Source organism: Phalacrocorax aristotelis, chromosome 2 (genome assembly GCF_949628215.1).
Source record: "Phalacrocorax aristotelis chromosome 2, bGulAri2.1, whole genome shotgun sequence".
Lineage (NCBI taxonomy): Eukaryota > Metazoa > Chordata > Aves > Suliformes > Phalacrocoracidae > Phalacrocorax > Phalacrocorax aristotelis.
The window spans coordinates 62,491,572-62,513,546 of record NC_134277.1 but is presented as its reverse complement, the minus strand read 5'-3'; the positions used below and the strand labels follow the sequence as shown (position 1 = coordinate 62,513,546).

At 41.9% G+C, this 21,975-nt stretch overlaps 1 protein-coding gene across 7 annotated transcripts in view; it reads left to right on the top strand.

The window, feature by feature from the left end:
• The window catches only part of TNS3 (tensin 3), a 238,425-nt gene that overhangs the window by 17,872 nt on the left and 198,578 nt on the right, over window positions 1-21,975 (top strand). For 2 of the 7 annotated variants that reach the window (XM_075083817.1, XM_075083815.1), the window contains exon 1: window positions 15,934-16,225. The exons of 4 other annotated variants lie outside the window; for them this stretch is intronic. The gene's annotated coding sequence lies outside the window, so the exon portion shown is untranslated. Of the gene's footprint in view, window positions 1-15,645; window positions 15,735-15,933; window positions 16,226-21,975 lie in introns of those variants that run through there. One more of the 7 variants, XM_075083816.1, reaches the window with a different exon arrangement.

Sequence of the window (21,975 nt, the reverse complement as noted above, 5' to 3'; positions counted from 1 at the left end):
AGAGTCAGAGTAGGGGGACTCTGAAGCAGGAGGCTGGGAGTGAATGATTTGTATGTGGAGATTCAAAAAGGAAGGGAGAGAGCAAAGGAGATCTTGAACAGAAAGGAAGAGAAGTTGGATATGAAAGCAAGAACTGCAAAGAAAAGTGGATGAGAAGTGAAACAAAAACAGATGAGGAAATTAGAAATGGGGTGGGGAAGAGACAGGGAGAGGGAGCAAAAGATGAAAAACCGAGAAGAGATAACTTACCAAAAGCTGCACAAATTTCTGTAATATGTGTGTATTGGCTTACATTAATATTTGTCTAAAAGTTATGCATCTAGGCCATTAAGAATCTAGGCTTCCTACTTAAGTATCCCAGAAGGTGATTTATTCAACCCATGTTGAGATTGGCTACTGCTGTTTGCTGACTACAGAAGGAGCTCAGACAGTTTAAACTTAAAGGCCAGCTTTTAGCTGGCTAAAGTTTGGTAAAATGATTTCTACTTTCTGTATTAGAGTTGGATATTTTTGTTTTAAAAACTGTAAAAGATGTGGCTTTCTTAAAGAGAAGAGATATTGGCGTTCTTGTAGTATCAGGATGGAACTTACTGGTGGGAAGGAAAAATTGTCAAAATAATCTATCTTGACGCTGATACTTTGTTTTCACCTGTGTGTGAAGAATATAAGTGTGTTTGATTTGTGGGTGTGCTTTGTGTATCACTAAAGAATCAACTCTAATATTTTTTAGAGAACTTGCCAAATCGTGAGGCTGTAAATACAAGTATAGGAAAGGTCTCTGAGCACAGCACCTTAGTATGGAGATTACAGGAAAAAAAGAGAAAAAAAAGAGGGAAAAAAAAAAAAGTTGTGATTACATAAGAAACTCAGTTCTGTTAATAAGCGTCCCAGTCTCCACACGTGCAATTATGATCTCCCAAAACTTCAGTTCCCAAGACTGAGAATATAAACTTTAATTACTGTTATTCAATGTGAATTAAGAGATCTTAATACATTTCGTTGTCATCTGACTTCTAATTGCTCATCTAGCAGCACTGAAAGCTAACATGCTGCAAGTAGACACCCGGGCACTTAGGACCATCACAGGGTTTAGGTTTGGTTGACTCTGTTTGTGTACCTTCTTACTTGGGAAGCCAGAAGTATATGGTGATGTTTGCCTGTGCCAAGACAAAAAAGCAGTGTGGTTACTGTGTGTATGTGAAAGATTAAACCACCAAAAAAGTAGGATATAGAATATTTCCATGGGAAGTGAAATGACTAAAGTAGGCCAACAAAATCTTACATAGGAAAGAAGAATACTTTCTGGAATATATGGCTCGGGATTAAATGTTTCATATTCCTCTCTACATCTTTGAAGACTGAACCGCACAAACGAAATTAACACAGTACAGCCTAGCAGACATCCTGACACAGATTAGCCAAAAGCCTTTTCTATGTTTCCTGTATGATTCCAGGCCTGTGTTTAGTGATTTTTATTATGAGGTCTGTAAAAAAAAAAAAAAAAAAGTGAAATGCATGCATGTGTGCAGGATCTTCCATATTGAAGCTTTGTGTAACCATTTCTCTGGACACTTTGTGGCACGCTCTCGTAGCCCTCATCCTGTGTGTCCCATCTATGCTGTGGCGATGTTGCTCAGAACAGTGTCACCTTGTTGTATGAGCATCTGTCAGGTGCGAACGCTCTGACCTGATCCTCGAGGGAGTAGAAATCGATCAATTATTAGTTATTATTAATTATTAGCCATTTGCAACTCTGACCAACGTGGGCGTCCAGAAGAGCGGATGTTTTTTGCAGGGTTACTGTGTCACTGCTGTTGTAGCGGAGGGGATAAATGAAGGAGAGGCTACGGGAAGGCCGGGCAGCAGCCCCCTCCCCGACAGCAGCCTGGGGCGAGCGGGGGCTGCCGCCACGGGAGGGCACTGCAATCCTCCTGCTCCCCCGGCAATTCCCAGGCACCGCCTCATTTCTGGGAAGTATGTTGAACCTTCAGGAGGAAGCGGTTTTTTGTGATTTTTTTTTTTGTTGGTTTTTTTTTTTTTTAACATCAAAAAGCTAGCTCCCCCTCATTCTAGGACTAATTAAGCCGGTTCTCTTTTTAGCTGTATTCCAGTATTTACGTAGCGGTTACCGTGATCAGCTTGTGACTTGATCTCCCTTCACTATTACTCCATCCTTTTCACTCTCTCTAATTAACCATCACTGCCTCTTGTTTCCCTGTTTATGCTTTTACATTCCTTTTTGTCCTCATTTTTCAGGGTGACTGTGTACTGGTTTGTTTATTTTAACCAAAATAAAAGACCAACACCATAACACAATCCTATACAAACCACCTGTATTTTCAGATGATGGTTATGTAAATCAGGAAACAGCAATATGAAGGATGGTCATACAAAGAGCCCAAAGCAAAGCAAAACCAAAACCCAAACTCACCACCAAGAACAAATGCAAATATCTTTTCCTTAGACCTATAAATAGCTCCTCTGTGACCTGTAGCTATTGGACTCGATGATCTTAAGGGTCTTTTCCAACCTTAATGATTCTATGATTCTATCCTAAATAAATTCGTAACCTGAAAAGTGTATGTTTATTTCACTTGATGATTTCTCTGCTGAAAATTGAAGTGCTTAAAAGAGAAAGTCTGGGATTTATCAGACCACAACCTGAACAGAAATTTTATAAATGTTTCCAGAAACAGAAACATTTGTGGTAATTATGCTTTTGCAATATACCCTGCTTTTGGTTATACCAAGTGTTCTTTTCTTCATGTGTGATGAAAGCTGGCCGCACTGGGGAGGGAGGTCTCCCTGGGTCAGGTGCCACAAGCCTAAGAGCCTGACTTTCATTTTTGCCAAACTCTGAGCCATTTCAAGCTGTACTGCAGCACTGCTGAAAGACAGGGGAAAGGACTCTGAATGGCTTGCAAGCACAGAGATATTCAGCATTACACACCTGCTTTATTACTCCTTCCAGCTTGCTTTTCTGCTGATTTTTAACTTGTAAGCAAGCTATCTCCATAAAATAAATTGTCAGCTGTCAAGATGTCTCTGTTATACAGTACGTGTGACATTTTCCAAGCCTCTATTCTGCAGTCTGAAGGAGCTTTTGAACACTGCCATTAATCCCAGGGCCCCTTCAGTCCCCTCTCTTGGGCTACCATGGCCATTGCTTGACCCTAGACAAGTTAGTCTCCATGTGCTGGTTTCTGTATTTCTCTGCTGTGGTTCATTTTGTATCTCTCTGCGAGTTTAACCAGTCCTTGATTCCCCTGGCACTGGAAAAGGAGCAGGAAAACATTTGAGATAGCATGTTCATCACTGACAGAGAGAAATGAATGAGAGACAGAAAAGCTTCTCTTCCCTCAGGTGTGCTTGTAATTCGATGCAGGTCTTGGTCAACACAACACACAAACATAGGTGGTGAAGATTTCCTTCAAAGGTTGCTTAGAACATGAAGAAAAAGAGAGTGGGAGAATTTTCACTAGCACAGAGTTCAGTCAGAGGATTTCTGCTGTCTTAAAGATACTGTCCCAGCTTTTCACCCAGTCTACCGTCACACCTCTGGAGGGAGATGTAGTGAGGGGGAAGGAGCCCTTGTTGACCAGGAATGGGGTGATTAATGGAGCTTTGCCATGGTACAGGGCAACTGGCCCAAGGGAGAGGGGAGGCAGAGGCCAAAGTTTTGGCAGGCTTGTGAAAGGTTCTGTTGATGTGTGTCCCTCTTACCAGCTAAGGACAATGTTAAGTTTGAATTCAGCTCTGGCAAACACTGTTTTTCTCTTTTGTGCTGTAGATGCTGAAGCTTGTGTTTCTTCACCGTGGTTTGAGCTGTGGAGAGGCAATTAAGTGAATGCCCTTTGGTTTGGGAAAGGAGGGAAGAGAAGTAGTAAGTGCATTTAAAACAAAGATTTCTATAAGAAGCACAGTTAATTAAATCTGTTTTCCTGTGCTTTAGTGTCTTATGGTCAGTATCCTAAGGGGGTTCTTTAATGAGCAAGGATGTGCTCTCATGGTGGTATTCTTTTGATGGAGGCATTAGTATAGTTTGCATCCTCCAGCTAACTCCTGTTTTCAGGAAACCTGAAGGAACTATCCAGTATTGAAGTTGCTGAGTTTAAAAACTGCTAGAGAAGACACTAAAGACAGAGATCTAAAGAAGGTAATTTTTGTACTCACAAGTAATAGCTATGAAACCAAGCTAAAAATAAAAGAAAAAAAGACAAATGCATTGTGCAAGACCACCGTGGCCTGCTTTCTTGCAGTTAGATGTTTAGGATCTGCTGCCTCTTACACTACAGCTTGCTGTGAACTTTCAGCTTGTCACAAGCATTATACAAGCATATGTTTTATAGTAGGCTGGAAGGCTTCTGGGAGTAAATGAACAGCTCCAGCCAAAGCTGAGTCAGAAAAATCTGGCAAACTTGCTTGAGGATGCTCTGTAATAGGCATGTTTCAAAACCTCAGGCAGTTCTGATGCCACTGAGAGGTGCTTTTTAAGAGGAGTACATATAAATTCAACACATTCACATCCTCTTTCGTGATTAAACCTGTATTACTGTTAAACATTTTTCATAAAGGATATCCACATTACAGGCAAAAGTACTACTGCAATATTTGTCTCACATAAAACTTTAAGTAAATTTACTCTGATTTTAACTATTCTAGCTGATTATTAGAGACAGTAAGAGATTCATCTTTTGAGGCAGGTGGCATTTGACCCATCTATCCTTCAGGGAGAAGAAAGCTGTTGACTGGCAAGCTTGAGACAGGACTTGGAAACGCATCAAAATGCAGCCTCAGAAATTACGATGATTTGGTTAAACATCTGAATGGCCTTATTGGAAGAGACAGACCAGAGTCACTGCAATTAATCTTTTCAAGGAGATTCTTTTCTCAAGTGTCAGCCATAATTATCTGCATTTCCACTGTTCTAAGAAAGTGAACACTTTGACACAATACACTGTTGATTGTGTCCTTCATATTACAGTCACTGGTATATTGCCAATGGTTTCTCATGTAACCAACTGAGACACAGCTAGTCAGGCTCACAGTGTATTCCAGATGTCCGTCAGTGACTAAATTCATGTTGCAAGTATGTGTTTTTTTTTAATTATTAGTTGGTATACCTTTCTTTGTTTTGTTATTTATATCTCCAAGTTTTCTTGGCAAGACTGATATTTGTGTGAGTAGAATAAGAAAAGTGATTGATGTTTCATCTTTCTGTGTAATTTTAAATTCTTTTCCTTCCTCTCAGTCTTTATTCCCAGCAATTTTGTTGTCCTGTAGCACAGTGAAGCACTAGGCACATTTGTCTTGAATATATCTTTCCCTGGTGAATGACATGAAAGGGAGCATGGTTTATGTGAGGCCATAACATGAGCTGAATGGAAGTAGGTGGTTTAAGATATGCAGTGAGGTATCTTAAGCTATACAAGTCACATGCATTTAATAGCTGCCTATGGAGCTGCAGAAGGTGTCACAAACTATCTGTGGGACAGCCATACCCTGCTGGCAGTGTTATAGCTGTCTGCCTGCAGCACTGTGGATGCTGAAGTCCAAAGAGAGGTGGCATAAATACTTCAAGACCAAAATGTCACCAAAATGTGTGCAAATTATTTAAATCATTGTAAAGACTTGTACTGAAGAAATATATTAGTGTTCAGGGAAGTTTCTAATCTGTTACTGAGTTTGTTACTTTTGCTAGATCCTTTTCTCTAAACACTGGCAAAAAGTTTTTGTAAGGTATTATTTTTTTACAGAAAACCCAGACTAAACAGGAGTTAGCCTTATTGCTAAAATAAAAGTTAATTGACATTAAATATTAATTTAAATAAATCTGAATTAAATATGAAATCTGATAATCTGGAGATAGTGCTAAAAATGGAATGAAGAGAAGAAAATTACAAACTTGGCAAAGGGGGTGATTTAAAATTACTTTGCAGATACAGACATTTATGAAAATACAAAAGCCTGAGCTCAGTAAAAGGGCAGATGTAAACCCAAAATAAACAGATGGAAACTGATGTAATTCTGCTTTATGTGCTACCCAGAGTTTATGTGCAAATACTCTGATGCCAGAAAGGCACCCCAGCTTCTGAGGGCTACTGGCTTTGCAGGGCAGGAGGAAGCTAGGACTGGACCCCAGTTAGGATGAACTGTACTGTTCAACTAAAGGATAGGCATATTCATAATTGACAAAAAGGTGGACACCAGCAAAAGTAAAGCGGGCACTGTATACCTCAGCTCTAATAGCAACTCCATACATAGTGATCAAAGCTGAAGATAACAAAAAGGTGCCATAAAGAAACGAAACAGTAAACATGGAAGAAATAAGGACTAGTATTGATCCCAAAGAGTATTCATGGTGGAAAGGACAAAAATGAAATTAAATGAAATGAAAGAGTTGCTGTTGGGTAAACCTTATTTCAAATTATAGCACTCTTCAAAATTGATAAATTAGCCAGTTGCTCCAAAGTACTTATTTACATGATTCCCTGATCTTTCATATCCGTATCAAGGATGTTCTGAAAAAGGGAAAAAATTCCTACCTCCAAAATTTTCGGAAGTATTTTAATCCTAAAATGAATATGTAGAGAAGTTCCCCTTACTCTTTGTATGGAGAAGGCAGTGGCTGACAGGATGGGGCTTACAAGACCTGGGCATGGGTTAATATTGTGCTAGGAAAAATTGTATGTAGTTGTAAAGTCAGTCTACTTCACTGTATATCACTTTCAGTAATAACTCACTGGAAAATGGCAAGATGCTTTGATTGTAAGAATAAAGACATGGATTTAAGTCTACCTCAAGTCACTGGTATTGTCATAAAGTGTTTTCGTGTCCCCGCCCCTCCCCTCCACCCCCCACTCCTAATGCAGCGAGCAAATGCTGTTATCTGATCAGTACTGTTCTGTGATCTATGCAAAATAAGCTGTGACCTTAATACAGCTCTTACTGAAACAGGTGTCTGGTTTGAGTGATTATTGAAAACCCAAACTGAAATGGTGCTTATTCACATTTTGGCATTTCAGCTATTTCATCAAAATGCTGAAATTTCATCAAAATGGTCAAATGAAGTTGAACGGGCTGAGCCTCTGATGGTAGAAGTAACCTCTGCTGCTGGAAGTACCTGGGCAGAATAGTAGTAGGGTACTTCCACTTGCACTGATGATTAAACCTGGCCCTGGGATCTAAACCAAGAAAAAGAAAGTAGTCTTCCTTTGGACAAGGGCATTCCCTTTCTTTGAGTTTAGTTTCAGATATATCGTTCCCAGATGTTAAACATGATATCTCTCCTCCGCTCCTATACCTGTAAATTACAGAGCAGTAGTTAGTAGAATTCCTCAGGGCACAAGAGTTAAGGCTGCATGGTGCGCACACTTGAGGTTTCTGTGGCCGCATTTGCAAACAATAAATGTTGTGTTTTTATCTTGTTTCCCTTGGGGAACGATTTTTTTTTGTGTGTAATCTGGTTAAATGGTACAAGGATTATAAATGTGAGTCTCTGTGTGTGTGTGTATAAATATATACCCACAATTTATCCCCAGGCAGAAATATGAATAGATCGTTAAAGGTCAACAGTTGCCTTGTTGCTGAGCCAGTAGTAAGAGGCTCTCTTCTGATGAGCCAAATAATTATGCTTTTCTTAGTTATGTTCACTCAGATAAGTTATCTGAATGTGACTGAAAAGTCATCCTGAAGTTTATTAAGGTGCTAACTAATGTATCTTAAGACCTGTTTGCTGCTCACATTGTAACATAGTCCTAGCATGCATCATGGTGGCCTGATAACTTGGCTTCAGATGTTCTGTGAAGTTATAAACAACACTGTGATCTCAAAACACAGCCTTTGGAATCCCACCAAGTTTCCTTTTCTAGACCCTCTCCTCCATGAAATGCATTAAGCATTGCTGTGGTAAGTCTCACAAGAGAGGGGGAAAAGCCTTGGAAAGAGCAGTCACAAAAATCTGACTCATGCAGTTAGGCTACCACTGTACAGTGGTCTGCTAGTGCAGTAGGTGTAGGAGTGATCCGAAATAGCTATAAGCTTGATAGAGCTTGAAAGAGAAAGTCCCTTATTGCACAACAAATATGAGTGTGAGATAACATCCCTTATTTCAGGTTTAGTTCTGTTCTCTGTACTGAAGAGAGAAAAGCACTGTACCTAGCTCATTTCAGTGGTGCTGCTTTTGGAATAATGCAAGATCAGGAAGATCTGGCAGTCTGTAAATTTGACATACATCAGCTATTCTGTATGAATTTTGCTGATATAGGCAAACAAGTAGATATGCCTCGCCCATAGCAACTTTCTGTAATTCTAGGCAAAATCTTGTTCTGCCTTGTAGCTTTGAGAAAGTGGATGTGCTTAGCTGTACTGTTCATTTTATCATAAGACTTGCTATAGTTTGGTGTTTTTTATAAAATCCATGTTCTGAAGGCAAGTAAATAACAAATTAATCTCAGTTTTCTTTATTATGAGGAAAGTTCCTGGTTCTGGATAAAAGCTTGAAAATCTGAACTCTCCAGGCTTACAAAACAGATGGCAAAGAAAAGGAATTAAAATGAAGGTTATTATGGATGAAGGCGGAGTTAGTCTCAGAATTTTGTCTTGCTCTACATTGCAAAGTTGTATAGTCGGACTGGCACAGCCATGTCAACTGGGAGTCCTTTTACGGAAAATCCCCTTTTCGAAACTGATGGTGCACTGCTAACAAAGCCTCAGTGGAGATGGAGGCCTCCTGGCAGAAGAGTAATTTTTTGTGTGGCTCATGTTGTTTGAACAGATGAGATGGCTGTAGTGGCAGAAGAGACCCTTTAGGCCAGTGAAACTAAGTCAGTGATAGGAAGCTGTGTCAGCATAAGTGGGCCAAAAATGTGGCGTAGCACCAGTTAGTGGTTCCCAAGCTCTGCCCAAGAAGTTAAGGCCTGGACCTTGAAACAACTCATGCCAGTGCTTCCCACCACTTACTATAAATAACATCTTTGTCTCTACTTGTGTAAGAGTGGCATAATCTAAGAGGTACGCAGAAAGCAAAATTTCATTAACTTCTGGGAATGCCAAATTCCCAGAAGGTGGTATTTTGACTTTGTTAAGTATAATGAGACAATATGGGTAGCAAAGATGTAGTGAAATTGTTAAAGCATTCTCCATCACTATGACAGATTTAATGAGAGATTTTTTTGGTTTCTATCCTAGATTTTCCTTGGCTGGTACTATGCTGAGATTTGGTATTGCACAAGTAGCTAATGTGATCCCCTGTGCTTTACAATTTCTTCTATGCTAAAACTTTTCTTCCTTCTCATTCAACTCTCATAGTTTTGTTTTGTCTTGCAGAGTTGAATGGAAGTCCTGGGAAGATACAACAGGCTTATTTACATCTCTTGTTCACACAGAGTAATGCTGTTCCTCTGTTCTATTTTGTTATAGCTAATTGGAGATATTTTCCTAATTCATTGTGACTACAGTTATGTTACTGCAGCTCTTCTGAAGTCATTGGACAACATAAGCCCATGCCAGGCTTGAAATTGTTGTCTTTCCCTCTCCCCATATAACTCAAAGTGGGGAGAAAAGGACTATTTGATTTATAAACTCGAGTGTGGAGGGGAAAGGATAGAGGAGTTTGAAACAGGATTTGGTGCCTGGACCCTGGAGGCAGACATCTGTCAATTCACAGGAAGATATTTTATAAAAAAATTGGTCTTGTTGCATCTCTTTCATAATGTACATTTACAGGTTAGGTTCCACTCTTTGTGACCTGTTCTTTGAATCATGTCATTGTGATTAGAAAGAAGACCTGAGGAGAGTAACTACCAGCCCTATAATCTAAGTGAATGATAGATGAGCCGTTCAAATCCTTAATGCTTTTGTATAGCTGACATTATAATGAAAGCTGAGGAGACTTCCTTAAACTGGAGATGGTATGCAGGCCTCTAAAAAGGAGCCAGGCAATAGTGGAGTCACTGGACAAAGATTTAGGCTCCTTGGGGCACAGCCATTGGTTTTATGCATTACATAAATAATGTACAAAGACATAGCATACTATGCTTAAGAAGGGATAATTATAAGGAAACCCTTGGTTAAATAAATTTCCTGTTTATAGTATTTAAGAAGTGTGGCTCTGTCTACCCTTATCTAAAGAACCTTATTTTCTCATTAATGCCTGAAAACCCAATTCTCTGGCTCTAGAAAACAGTGGTGGCTAACGTGCAGTCCATGCAGGGTCTAAATGGACATGTAAACTTGTGGCTACTGATCTACAAGGTACTGTACAGCTTCACTGATAATTGGTAACTGATACTACTGGACCATAACTGGGAGGTAGGATGCTATGCATAGGCTTGGGGAAAGCTTGCTTTCTTGTTTGGTTTAAGGAAATCCAGCCATCTCCACTAATAATTAGTATATATACATAGTAATGTTCATAGGCACACAACGCGTATAGCAGATTCTGTTTCAGAGCTGTCACCTCAAAAATAAAAAGCTCTGTACACATTGTTCTGAGCTGGGCCCAGTTTCACTGTGTGAAGAAGGAAGGTGGTGGAGAAGGAATATATAATTCTGAAGCTCCCATGCCACCAAAAAAAAAAGGCAGTCACCAGTACTTAGAGTACCCAAGGAGCAATGCACTGAGGTTTGATAAAGCGTGTTACAACATCATGCTCTTGGTTCTCTGTTTTCTTGAACTTTGTGTAGCCAGTGGCAGCAATTTTTGTATGCTCTGCACTAAATTTCCAGTCACGTTGCACTAAGTATATGATGCATGGCATTTGATTCATGGTTGCCTCCCATCACAAGAGTTGAAGAATTGTGCAACTGACCCCTGTGTGTGGAACTTCTGTCTGAGTCCTATGAGAGGAACTGATTGACTTCTGAGAAGAGTAAAAAGCAGTAACTGTTTCACTTTTCATTTAGTTCTCTTTCCTACCAGTTTTCTCTGTACCAAGTAACACTTGACTTCCCTCACTCAGTACCACAAGTCTTGTGTTGAAAGCATCTTCCGGAGCTGGATTTTTTTCTGGACTATAGTAGTGCTAGTATATGTTATACAAAGCATCAGTTATACAATGCATTAAAGGCTTTTCTGCAGCCTTCACAATTTCACTTTTAAACTTGCCAATTGCAGTGTTTCTCACTAGTTTCTTCTAAATGTTCTTTTGTTCTTTCAGGAAAAACAAAAAGGAGGGACAGTTCTAGCGAAGTGTAGAATAGCAAAATGTTTATCAGACAGTGTTAAGTATCAGGCATTTTTTGCTACATTACAGGGCATTAAGCATTGGATGACATGAATAATTACACATACAGTGCTTGTTGTATAATGATATAAATGAGCCTACCTTAAAACTGCATAGTCCTACTTCTACTTTTTATGGTTATTTTCAGCATGCTTATACTATCCTGTAATGGGGGATGTAGACATGCCTGTACTTCTGCCTTGCAAGCCGATAACCTGCAAAAATGCAATCATTAGGAAAATGTGGTATATTAGTACAAGGAGAAGATTATGTAAACACTGTGCAAGATTCTTGTCCATTCTTCATAAAGAATCAGAGCACCAAATGAGAATCAGATTAGTGGTAGATTTTTCTGCAGGACACTGTAGGTATGGGCTGAAAATATTAATACGGTTTAGTATTTAATAATTTTATTTTTACTTAATTTTATAAATAAAATTTTGTATTTCTATTTTGGTTTTGTACCAAGGTAAATGAAGGTAAATATAGATTGATGTTTCATTGCTGCACCTGTAACACAACCACTGGTGTGTTTGATCAGTCGGCAGATTTCACATGAACTTTTTGACCACCACAGATATCACGTTCCATACCAGTAAGTCAGCGATGGAAAATAGATCTTGTGGGCTGACTCCTAGAACACCGAGTATGGGCTTAAATATGGTCAGTTGGTATGGTAGCTTGAAAATATATGAAATTGTGGCTTCGTGCCCAAAGTTGACATATTGCAGGGGCAGTTCTGTGAAGAGTATATGAGTTAGGTGATTATTACTTGTACAGCACTGCAGCTGTAAGGACTTTTTTACTGAAAATGAAAGAAAACTATAAAACCTAGTTTCCAGAGAACTCTGTTTTTTTCTTGTTGCAAATAAAAATGTAAGCACTGTTAATTTATGGTGTGTGGGGTTTTTTGTGTTTTTGGTTTTTTTGCACTGACTGCTCATGGAAGTAATTTTAAGATCTGAAGTTTGGGCTAAGTTTGAAATTGTTTCTCACTGTCTTTTGTTAAGATTGAGCTATCACCTGAGTAAGACAGTTTCCTAGCAATCTGCTCCAAAACAGAGCAAAAGGCTCCGGGAATTGCTTAACTTGGAGATGTGTAGAAAAGTGCCCCTGAACTTGGTAAACTGCTTAAGTGAGAAACTAATGCACATTTTGGCAGTACTCTGAGGTACTGATTATAATTTATTTTTGTATTAGCAGAGTAATCCATGAACTATTTTCTCTTCTCCTGAGGGAACTGATTGTTTCGCTTTAGATCAGACTTAAAAATCAGGGCCGATCAATTGAATATTCTCTTATATTACCATCTGGAGGTTTTTAAATTTTTTTTTCTATAAATTACTTGTTCTACAACTCTTCCATTATAAAATACTCTAGCAGAAAGGTAAAACTTTACTGCCTGTCTTTGTTACCTTGGGAAGAGGCCTTAACATTGAAAGGTAAAATTGTATTGCAGCAAAATAAGTGTTGCGTGAAGAATAGTGAGCCTGTAGTACAGACTGGGATTTAGTGGTGGTTGTTCACACTAGAATACAGAGCTGCTGTGGAGACATTTATGAAACACTGTAATTCTTATGCTACTGTTGATGTTATATAGCTTCAGTTACTTGGCTCCAAAGAAACTATTATTTTGCGATCCCTGACACTGAAGTCAGATTACAAATTTGTATTAAGTGGCCTGCATTGAAAGAGCGTACCAAGTTTTAGGAGCCTTGCTCAAGGGAGACTTGGTATATGTCAAGTGCTCTTGACACAAATGTGATACGTATCTGTATGCCTTATGAGAGGTTATAAACATAGCACATGTCATCACTGTGTATATTTTAGGCACATGTAATAATACTGTTTGGTTTGGATTTGTGTTATTTAAGCAAAATAGCAACAGGTAGATAGGACTGAAACCCATTTTTCTGTGCCCTGATTTCTGCATAAGTTGGTCTCCCAAGTTCTTGGTTGCTGACAAGTGGTAGATGGTTAGTTTCAGGTCAGTGATGATCGAATAAGTCCCTCTTCGTTCTGTTTAAAAGCTTTTTCTTGTTTACCTGATACATTACTGAAATTTGGGCGCTTCTGTAGAAATCAGTAAGAATAAAGCACCATGCAAAATCAGGGGCAAGTCACCCCTGGCATGTAGAAGGTAATGAGTCACAGCCATCACTCATCTTACTCCATTCTTTGGAATTTGTAAAAGTGCTTGTGGCGTCATTAAAGTAGAAAGCAAGACTATTTTGATTAGCAAGGTAGCTTAGCAACTCCCTTCACACAGCAGATTCCTTGATTCAGCAAGTGTGTATCTGAGATGAATGTTTAACTTGATCATTAACTACACCTCTACACAGGTTCAAATACATTTAAAGCTCTTTGAAACACAGACACAGATTTTCTCTCTCCCTTTCTATTCTTCCCCATTCCTAGGAAAAGCAAGGAGGGAAGGAATGCAGAATATAGAGGGTGATAATTAGGCATGTAAACATATAAGATGATATTGTTTTTCAAAGCCATGTGTTGTAAAATGTAAAGAATGTGCAGTGCTAAGCTAACACTGTGGCAGTAAACCTACATACCGAATTTCCTGACATTGAGTCTTCACATTGTATTGCAGGTGGTATGCAAAAATAAAAACATTTTTTCTCTGGCTGGTGTCATTTCTGTGTAAAAGTATGTGCATCTGCGAGCTGGTATCTGCATATATATGAAGTATTGCCAAAGAGCAAGCTTTTCAAAATAATGTGTCAGAGTGCTAAATTGCATGATAGTTTAAATTTTTAAATATATAATAATTTCTGCCTTCTTTCCTTGGGGTTCAAGTTTTGAAACTTTTGCTTGAAAGCTAGAAGCTGATTCTTTTTTTTTTTGTTTTGCTGGTGAAATTTTCAGGTAATCATGTGATCCATGTGATGGGGCTTTAAGGAAAACACCAAATGTTGTAGGCTTTCAAGGTGCTGATTGTGTGCACCTGTGCAGTGCTGATTAAGAGCTTGATCCCAGTCCCAGAGGCTCTTGGCTTGATTTAGGGACACATTAGGTATTATTTAAATATGAGCCATACAGTAGGGCCATGCAGATGGCATTGATCCAGCAGGAAGGTTAAGAGAATCTGTGTCTTAGAGAACAGCGAGATGCACGTATCTAAAAGGTTTGTAACACATGTTCTGTTTCTCTGCTTGCCATAAAGAGGGAGAAGAGAATTAAGATGTCATGATGAATACAGGATTTTGATTATGTCTGGCTCCTAAATATGCTGGATCTTTCCTAGCTATACAATATAGTTTTGTCCAAGTAAGACACTAAGCATGTCTGGAACATAGTTTGTCTTCTGTTTGCTCAGTTTGTTATATTGCTCTCTCTCAGTAACATATCTGTATTTGAACGTCATTGCTTTCTGTATGGTCACCTGTCTGCCTAGTCCCATAATATGAAGCACTGCAAAGAGCAGGCTTAGATTTGGACTTTGTAGCCCAACACTGGGATCCCTCAAGATCTGTTTCTTGGGGGTCCTTTCTCCTTTTGTAAAATCAGAGGATTTGCAAATATTAACCACATTATTGCCTAACTCAGCCAGGGAAAATGCCTAGTGCTAGACTGGGCTGGCTGTAAATGTTGCCTATAAAAGCAATAGAGTAAGGCATCTATTCCTGCTCAGGATTCAATTCCATGAGCTTGTTTCTGGATCAAGCTACAAAGAGGTCATGTTGGTATGGACACACCATTTACATGGGGTTCTCGTCATAAAAGGGATGTTCAAATCCTTTCCTTTGTCTGTAGTGATATGCATCCACCACTCAGGTGAGGCCCCAGCTATCAGCTGATAGTGAGATCTGGGTTAGGCATCTAAATCCTATTAATAAAATTCCACTTTGCTTCAGTGAATATTTGGTGATGGGTTTTTTTTTTAAATGCAAGGAATGAGCCTCAGGTTATGCCTGTTTCAGCTAAGTTTCAGGGTAACTGGGGATTAAATTCTTCACCACAGGAAGGATGTGGACTCTCATTCCTTGCCTCTGGGGTGAGAACTCTGCTTTCTGAAATGCTGAGCAAAAGGGCAGTAGTACCTGTTTCCCCCCTGCCCTGCTCTGTGGCTGTTTTTGATGCCATGCAAGTTACCCCATTCTGCCAGCAGCAGAGCTGTAATCCAGCAGGTCCAGAGGACAGTGCCTGGTTTGTGGATCCTGCAAGAACTCCAGGTGCAGAGCTGCCCTTTCTTGAGCTACCTCAAGGGAGAGATAATTCTTGGTGTATAAACAGCATAGATGTCAGCGCAGTGAAATACCGTACTTGCACGAACACGTGTACACATGGAATCTATGGCCTTAGGCGACGGCTGAGCTGTGATTTTGGGGACCATCCTGGCACCTCAGATGCTGCGCGAAGGAGCTCAGGGCGGTGCGGGTCCCCCGGCACGCGGCTGGTTTTGGCGTCGTTAGTGTGGCCGCTCTGCACGTGGCTGCCCAGGGCCGTTGAACTCGCCCCTGCGCCGGCAGCCATGGCCGGCCGGCCCGGGGAGAGGTAAGTGCTGCTCTCCCAGGGGCTGCGGCTCCCAGCCTTGCACTTAAGCTCAAAGCCGCCGACGCGCGGGCTGGGAAAGCCCAGCCTTGCAGGGGCGGACGGGGTGTCGGCGCTTCCCTCGGACCAGAGCCTCCCCCGCCGCCCCCCAGCGCTGAGCGCCCCGGGCGGGGGCCAGGCCTGTCCCGGGGCGGGGGGCGAACGACACCCGGTGTCGCCGCCGCAGGGCGATCGCGGTGGGGCCCGTCCCGGCGCCGCTGCCTCGCGTCCCCCCTCCTCTCCCCGAGCCGGGAACGGTGCTACGCGCCTCTTCCCCGCCTCCTCCTCAGCCTTGATCGAGGCGCCGGAGGTTTCTCCCCGGCGGGAGGGACCGTAGGAAATAAACACGAGTGTGTGCGGCGCTGGGGGAGGGGGATCGCCGCTCCCGCTCTCCAGCCGAGCCGCCCTGCCGTGCCGTGCCGTGCCCAGCCCTGCCGCGGAGCCGGGGGAGCGAGGTGAGCTTGGGCGGGCGGCCGTCGGGGGCTGCAGCCGTGGGAGCGCGCCCGGCCGCTGCGGCGGCGCGGCGCTTTGTTCCCGTCGCCGGGGCGGGAGGTCCGGGAGGCCCCTCGGCGGGCCGCGGTGCCTCCGCGGCGGGGGCTGAGGAGAGGCGGGCGGGCCGGGGGGCCGCGTTGTTGCCTCCTGGGCGCGTTGGGTTGGGGAGGGGCGTCGTTGCCGGCAGCGGGCCGGACGCCCCCCGGGGCTTGGCCGCCTGGCAGTGGTGGTGCGGGCCGATCGGGGGTTGGGGCGGGCCAGCGAGCGGGGTCCGGAAGGGTGTTCGCTGGGGGAGCGTTCAAGGGTTGGTGTTACGGGGAGGGCAAAGGTGGCGGAGCGCCGCCGCGGGGAGGTGGGACGGCGGCGGGCTGGGGGCTGCGCCGTCCGTAGGCTGGGGCCGGCACGGCGCTCCCCTGTCTCTGTAGCCGGGCTGGGTCGCTCCGTGCCGGGCAGCCGAGTGGCAAGGCATGCGTTTCTCTCCTGGAAAGTTACTAAAACCGGCGCGGTTGGCAGGCGGGGGAACCCCCGGTTCGGGGCGGAGGCACGTCGGCTTCTCGGGCCGCCGCCAGCCCCGGCCGACGCTGCCCGAAACCGCTGCAGCGCATCTGTTCAGTGTCTGCGGTAAATGGCCCGTGTCTCGTCCCCACCCCCCCCCCCCTTTATCTCCCGATGCCCACCTTACAGTTATTGGCAGTGGTTCGCCATCACCGGCTAAAACTGCCAGTTATGTTACAGAAAGGTCAAAATCTCTAGTTCACTGGTGCTCTTCTTAGATAAACGATCCTCGTGGATGATCGCGGTTCAGCATCTTTGTGTGTCTTCTGACAACTGCCCAGGTCGTGAACAGCTCTTGGCATCGGAGCGCAGGCGGAACGGCTCAGGCTCCAGAGCCGTCATCCTCCAAGCGAAGATGGTCTCTTGAGTGGCAAGGAGTTGTGCCTCAACCGAGCATCTCACTTCCAAGCCTAGGGTTAGGTGATAATTACAGCATTGTGTGTGATTTGAACTTCTTTTTTGAATGCTGTTTTCATGTTAAACAGTCTATTATTTTTTTTGTGTCGAGGAGTGCCTGGTGATAGTCGTTAACGTTTGTAATAACTGTTTACATTCTACTAGGTCTGAAATGAAACAGCAATGAGAGCCGCAAGGGCTGTAGCTGTACGAATGAGGCTTTGGGTCTATTTTACGCGATGTTTGATAGGAAACTTCTGGATACTGCTCAACACCATGACTGATTACAGATGGCTTAAGCTGGCTAATTTTTAAAGGAAACTGCTGCAGTTAGTTAGTCAAGTTTATTGTATAGAAGGCCGAGTGGGGCTTTTGCTGAAACTAATGAGATTCTTGATGACTTTGAAGATGTGAAATAGAACCTCTGAAGTATTGGAAGGAGTGGGTTTTTCATCCTATATAGCCAAAAGGGGTTTCTTGTTTGTTGTAATTAAATTGATTACTTCTAACAACTAATGTTTATTGGAAGGCTTAATTAGTAATTTAATTTGTTGGAGGTACAGGTGCTCACGAATCAGTGCTGCATTGCCAGGAGTTTTCCATGAGTTAAATTAAAAACAATCCATTTCATTTCAGCATAGCTGTGTATGTGCCACAGGGGATGATTATTTAGAGAAGGCACTGGCCACAAGTGGTTTAATCAGTGTTCCTTGCAATTGCTGACAGAATCCAAAGTACCTTTCTGCAGTTCAGACTTTGTTTTACTGAACAGCTGTGATATTTTGGGGATGTTGTTACCGTTGGCATTACTTTCTTTGGCCTGCTCTTGTTTCCTGATAATGCAGAAAATATTTATAGCTGGAACATAGAAGATGATCCCTGTTGTGTGTTCTTTGTCTGTGCTGCTTGCAGGGTGGCACATGAGTTCATCCCTCCAGCTTATCTCTCTCTTTGACCATAAGCTCCATGGCTGGCAGAAGGTGTGGTATCACTGAGGTAGTGATATGGTAGTGCAGAAGATTGGAAGAATACAGCAATTTCTTTTGCGTCTGACAAAGCTGATGGAGAGTTTTTAAATTTCTTTTGTGTCTGACTTTCCTTCTCTGGAGATGACCAAAACAACAGAGAATGAAGTGGTATTTTGGAGACATTGGTGAGGCTTATTTGGGTAAAACATTATTAGCATAATTACTTGTGTGTCTTCTAAACATACTGTTTAACAAAAACAGAGGTGGTAACCAAAATAGCAAGCAGTGCTAAAATTGCAGAACAGGTGTAATGAAGGAAAACCAAATGTGGTCAAACATTTGCAATAGAAGGAAATTAATCCAGAAGTCACTACAAATACTACCAGAAGTGTAATGGTTGGTTAGGCATTTAATTTTAGGGCTTAGAGTTCTCTCTAAGAATAGTGAGAATTTCTAGTGGTGTTTTTCTGGTGCCCAGTTGAAGAATCAAATTATTAAATCATTTGCATGCTGGAAGGATCTCCTCTTCCTTACTGAGTACTTATTGAGAATGTACAGTTCCTACCATAGTAACAAGTGCTGAATGTGCCTTATTGATCAGCTTCACGAAACTTGTCAGAAATTGAAAGCTTTATTTTTCTCCACCGAAGAAAAAGAAGTGTACTGAAACAGCTTACACATTACTATTTGTCATTGTGTTCTTGGAATATGAAAAATGCTCTGCGTTCCTGTAAGTACAGCTTTGCCACACTTTTGGCCTTGAACTGCAACCTAAAATATTGCATGGGTGGTCTGATTCCTAATTCTGACACTGAGTCATTGAGTGAAGTTGGGAAGATCACAGTGGAAGTGTTTACCCAGATGTTAAGTAAGGTACTAATTTACCTCATGTTGATGATTTCAAAGTTAAAATTAATAGTTTGAGTGAAATAGCACTGTGGAACAATTTCTGTTGTTTACCGTTCAGAAATGTCAGACCTTTTTAGCACTGTGGTGGATTGATAGGCTAAGACTGACCAGCAACAAGAAAGTGAAGCCTGGAAAAGAGAACCTTGGCAGGTCAAGTTAACTGTAGCTGCTGTACCTTCCACACAGAGGGCTCAAATATGGGACTGAAAGTAACCAGAAGTTACCAAACCCTAACAAGAGTCTTTATGTATCAACTACACATCTGAGCTATTGCTGAAGAACCTTCTCTTGGGAAATCCCTCTTGATGGAGACTGTCCAGCCATGAAGGAAGATGTGCGTAATAGGAAGGGTAGGGGACACGAAGTGAGTTAGTGGTTCAGGTTGGGTTTGGGTTTTTTTTTTTTTTGGGGGGGGGGGGGGAGGGGAGCGGGGGCGGTTTGGATAGTTTTTGGCTGGGATTTTTTTGTTTATCTATTTTGGTTGGTGTTTGGTGTAGTGGTTGTTTTGGTGGTTTGGTGTGGTGGCTTTGGTTGGTTTTTTTTTTGCGGGGGGATGGGGTGGGGATGGTGGTTTTTTTGGGGGTTTTTCTGTTTTGTTTCTCCCGGCCTTAGCACCTTTGTGGCTGGAAGGTGAGAAGCAATCCAAGTGACTGTACAGCCTCTCTGAAAGTCAGTTTTGTCCCTGCTTAATTGTTTCTTACAATTAAGTAACAGTGATTTGCATGTAAGTATTTGCAGGTGTTTAGCAGAAATTTTTTTTAGTGAGGGGTAGAGGATAAGGTGGGGGGAAGCAAGCATCCTGGAAATGCCAAAACTTTAATAGCTTTGACAGGCCAATGTCCCAAAGTGAGGCCTGCCATTTGATGATGAATGAAAACTGAGTTTCAGAAAAAACAGCCTGGAAGATGATATTTCTCACCTGGGGATAGAGCAGTCTGCTACCCTGCCCCTTGTAACACCCCTAGCACTCTAACAGTAGTGTACTTCATTGTATTCATTTTGGCTTTTAAAATTAATCCTTAGTGCAGTGCTTGGAATGGCAGGATAAACATAATGAGCTATGTCTAATAAATGAGAGGGTGAGGAGGTTTTCATATGTTTAAACTATCTTTATGGCAGTGTGGGAGTCTGTGGTGATAATGGTAATGCACTTCATGCATGTAAGTGCTCCCTCTCCCTTTTTTCCCCACCTGATTTGGTAGTCTCCTGTATTGATACATTTCACCATGTAACTGTGCTTTTAAAGTCACAAATTTTTTTTTTTTTTTGCATCAGTTAAGAATATAACTGGACCCGCACACTCAGGTCTTCTGAGTTCAGGCAGGGGGTATAGCTATTCAGTGCTTCATGTATTGAGGCAGAATTTCCATAGCCTGCAGGGTCTGTTGTAGTGATCTGCCAGTGATGGGAAATTAACATTGCCTTTCTTCACCGGGACTAGGTGTTCACCTTTCTTTTTTCTTTTTCTTTCTTTCTCTCCGCCGCCCCCCCGCCCCCCGCCCCCCCCCCCCCCCCCCCCCCCCCGTGCTACTATCTAATTACCCTGCGGGTACAGACCTGTGTGATAACAGAATTGAGATAATGAATTGCTTGAGGCGTAAGGTGACAGATTGATTTGCAGTAATGTAATGGACAGGTGTGTTGATGCAGCCTGCTTCGAGTGCACCTCCACTGGAAGAGATCTGAGGAAATTAAGCAGCCTTGGAGACAGAGGAAGGGAAGATGCTGTTATGTCTTTGTATTCCTTAAGCTACATAGACGCTCTTTTAGATTTGGGGATGGCAGAAGCAGGATGCTAATCCATTTAGGAATGTATTTATTTGTGATTTTGGGGAATGAGAAAGAGAGTGGTGGTGTATGGAGATCAGTCTGTTAGGTTTATGTATTCAGGAGGCACTTCTAGAGCTTAGCTCTTTTATGTAATCTATCAGTCTTGCACTGATTTACTGAAAGACAAAGGTAGTAGTAATATGTTTTAAGCCTTAACCACAGAAATGAACAAAAAAAATGTGGAGTTGAGGTTATCTTTTTTTTTTTTTCCCCTCCCAGTTTGTTGAAAGCTGTGTGCTTGTGGACAGACTGAAAAAATGAGTGATCATGACTTTAGCCTGCAGACTTTTTTTTTTTAAATTAAAACGCTGTAGTATTTTCTTTTTCTTGAAGGAGTTAATTTTAGTTGGGTAAACTGTGGAATCCTGCAATAGAAGTGAATTTGTAGTTCTTCCCTGTGCTGAAAAAAAATCAGTAGACCTTATATATGAGAATTCTAATGTATCGTTCTTCCCTTTTGTCCCTTGCCTATCATTTCTCAGATTATATGTTTTGAAAGCGTATTTCCACTGATCAATAAAAGTGTATTTACAGCTGTCTTTTTAGATGAAATAAAATGGATTGGCTTCCTTCTTCCATGGGTCTTTCTATACTTGCCATTTTTCTGCAGCTAGTACTACCAAAATTCATTTGAGAAGGTAAGGTGAAAAAGGAAGCCACTAGTGTGTAATTTGGTGGGGGCTATTTGCATTTGCATAATGCTGTCGTGTTGGATATGAGGGTCTCTGAGAAATATTTTCTCTAGCAGTGTTTTTTTTTGCACCAATATGAAAAATAAAGCATGTTGCACCTTCTGTCTTTCAGCATAAGAGTCTCTCAGACAAAAGCTTCAGGGTTTTGCAAGGCTTCTTGATTGCCAAATTATAATACTTTTATGTCATAATCACCTGTATTGATCCTGATTGATTAAATTTTGAGGTTTTATACTGCCCTCAGATTTCTGTATCTCTGTTGTAGTGATTCAGCAGGTGGTTGCCGTTGAAAGTGTTCCCAAGGACACTTCCTTCTGGCTTGCCATCTTTTCTTTGGAGGGGATGAGGAGGGCCCAGACAGCT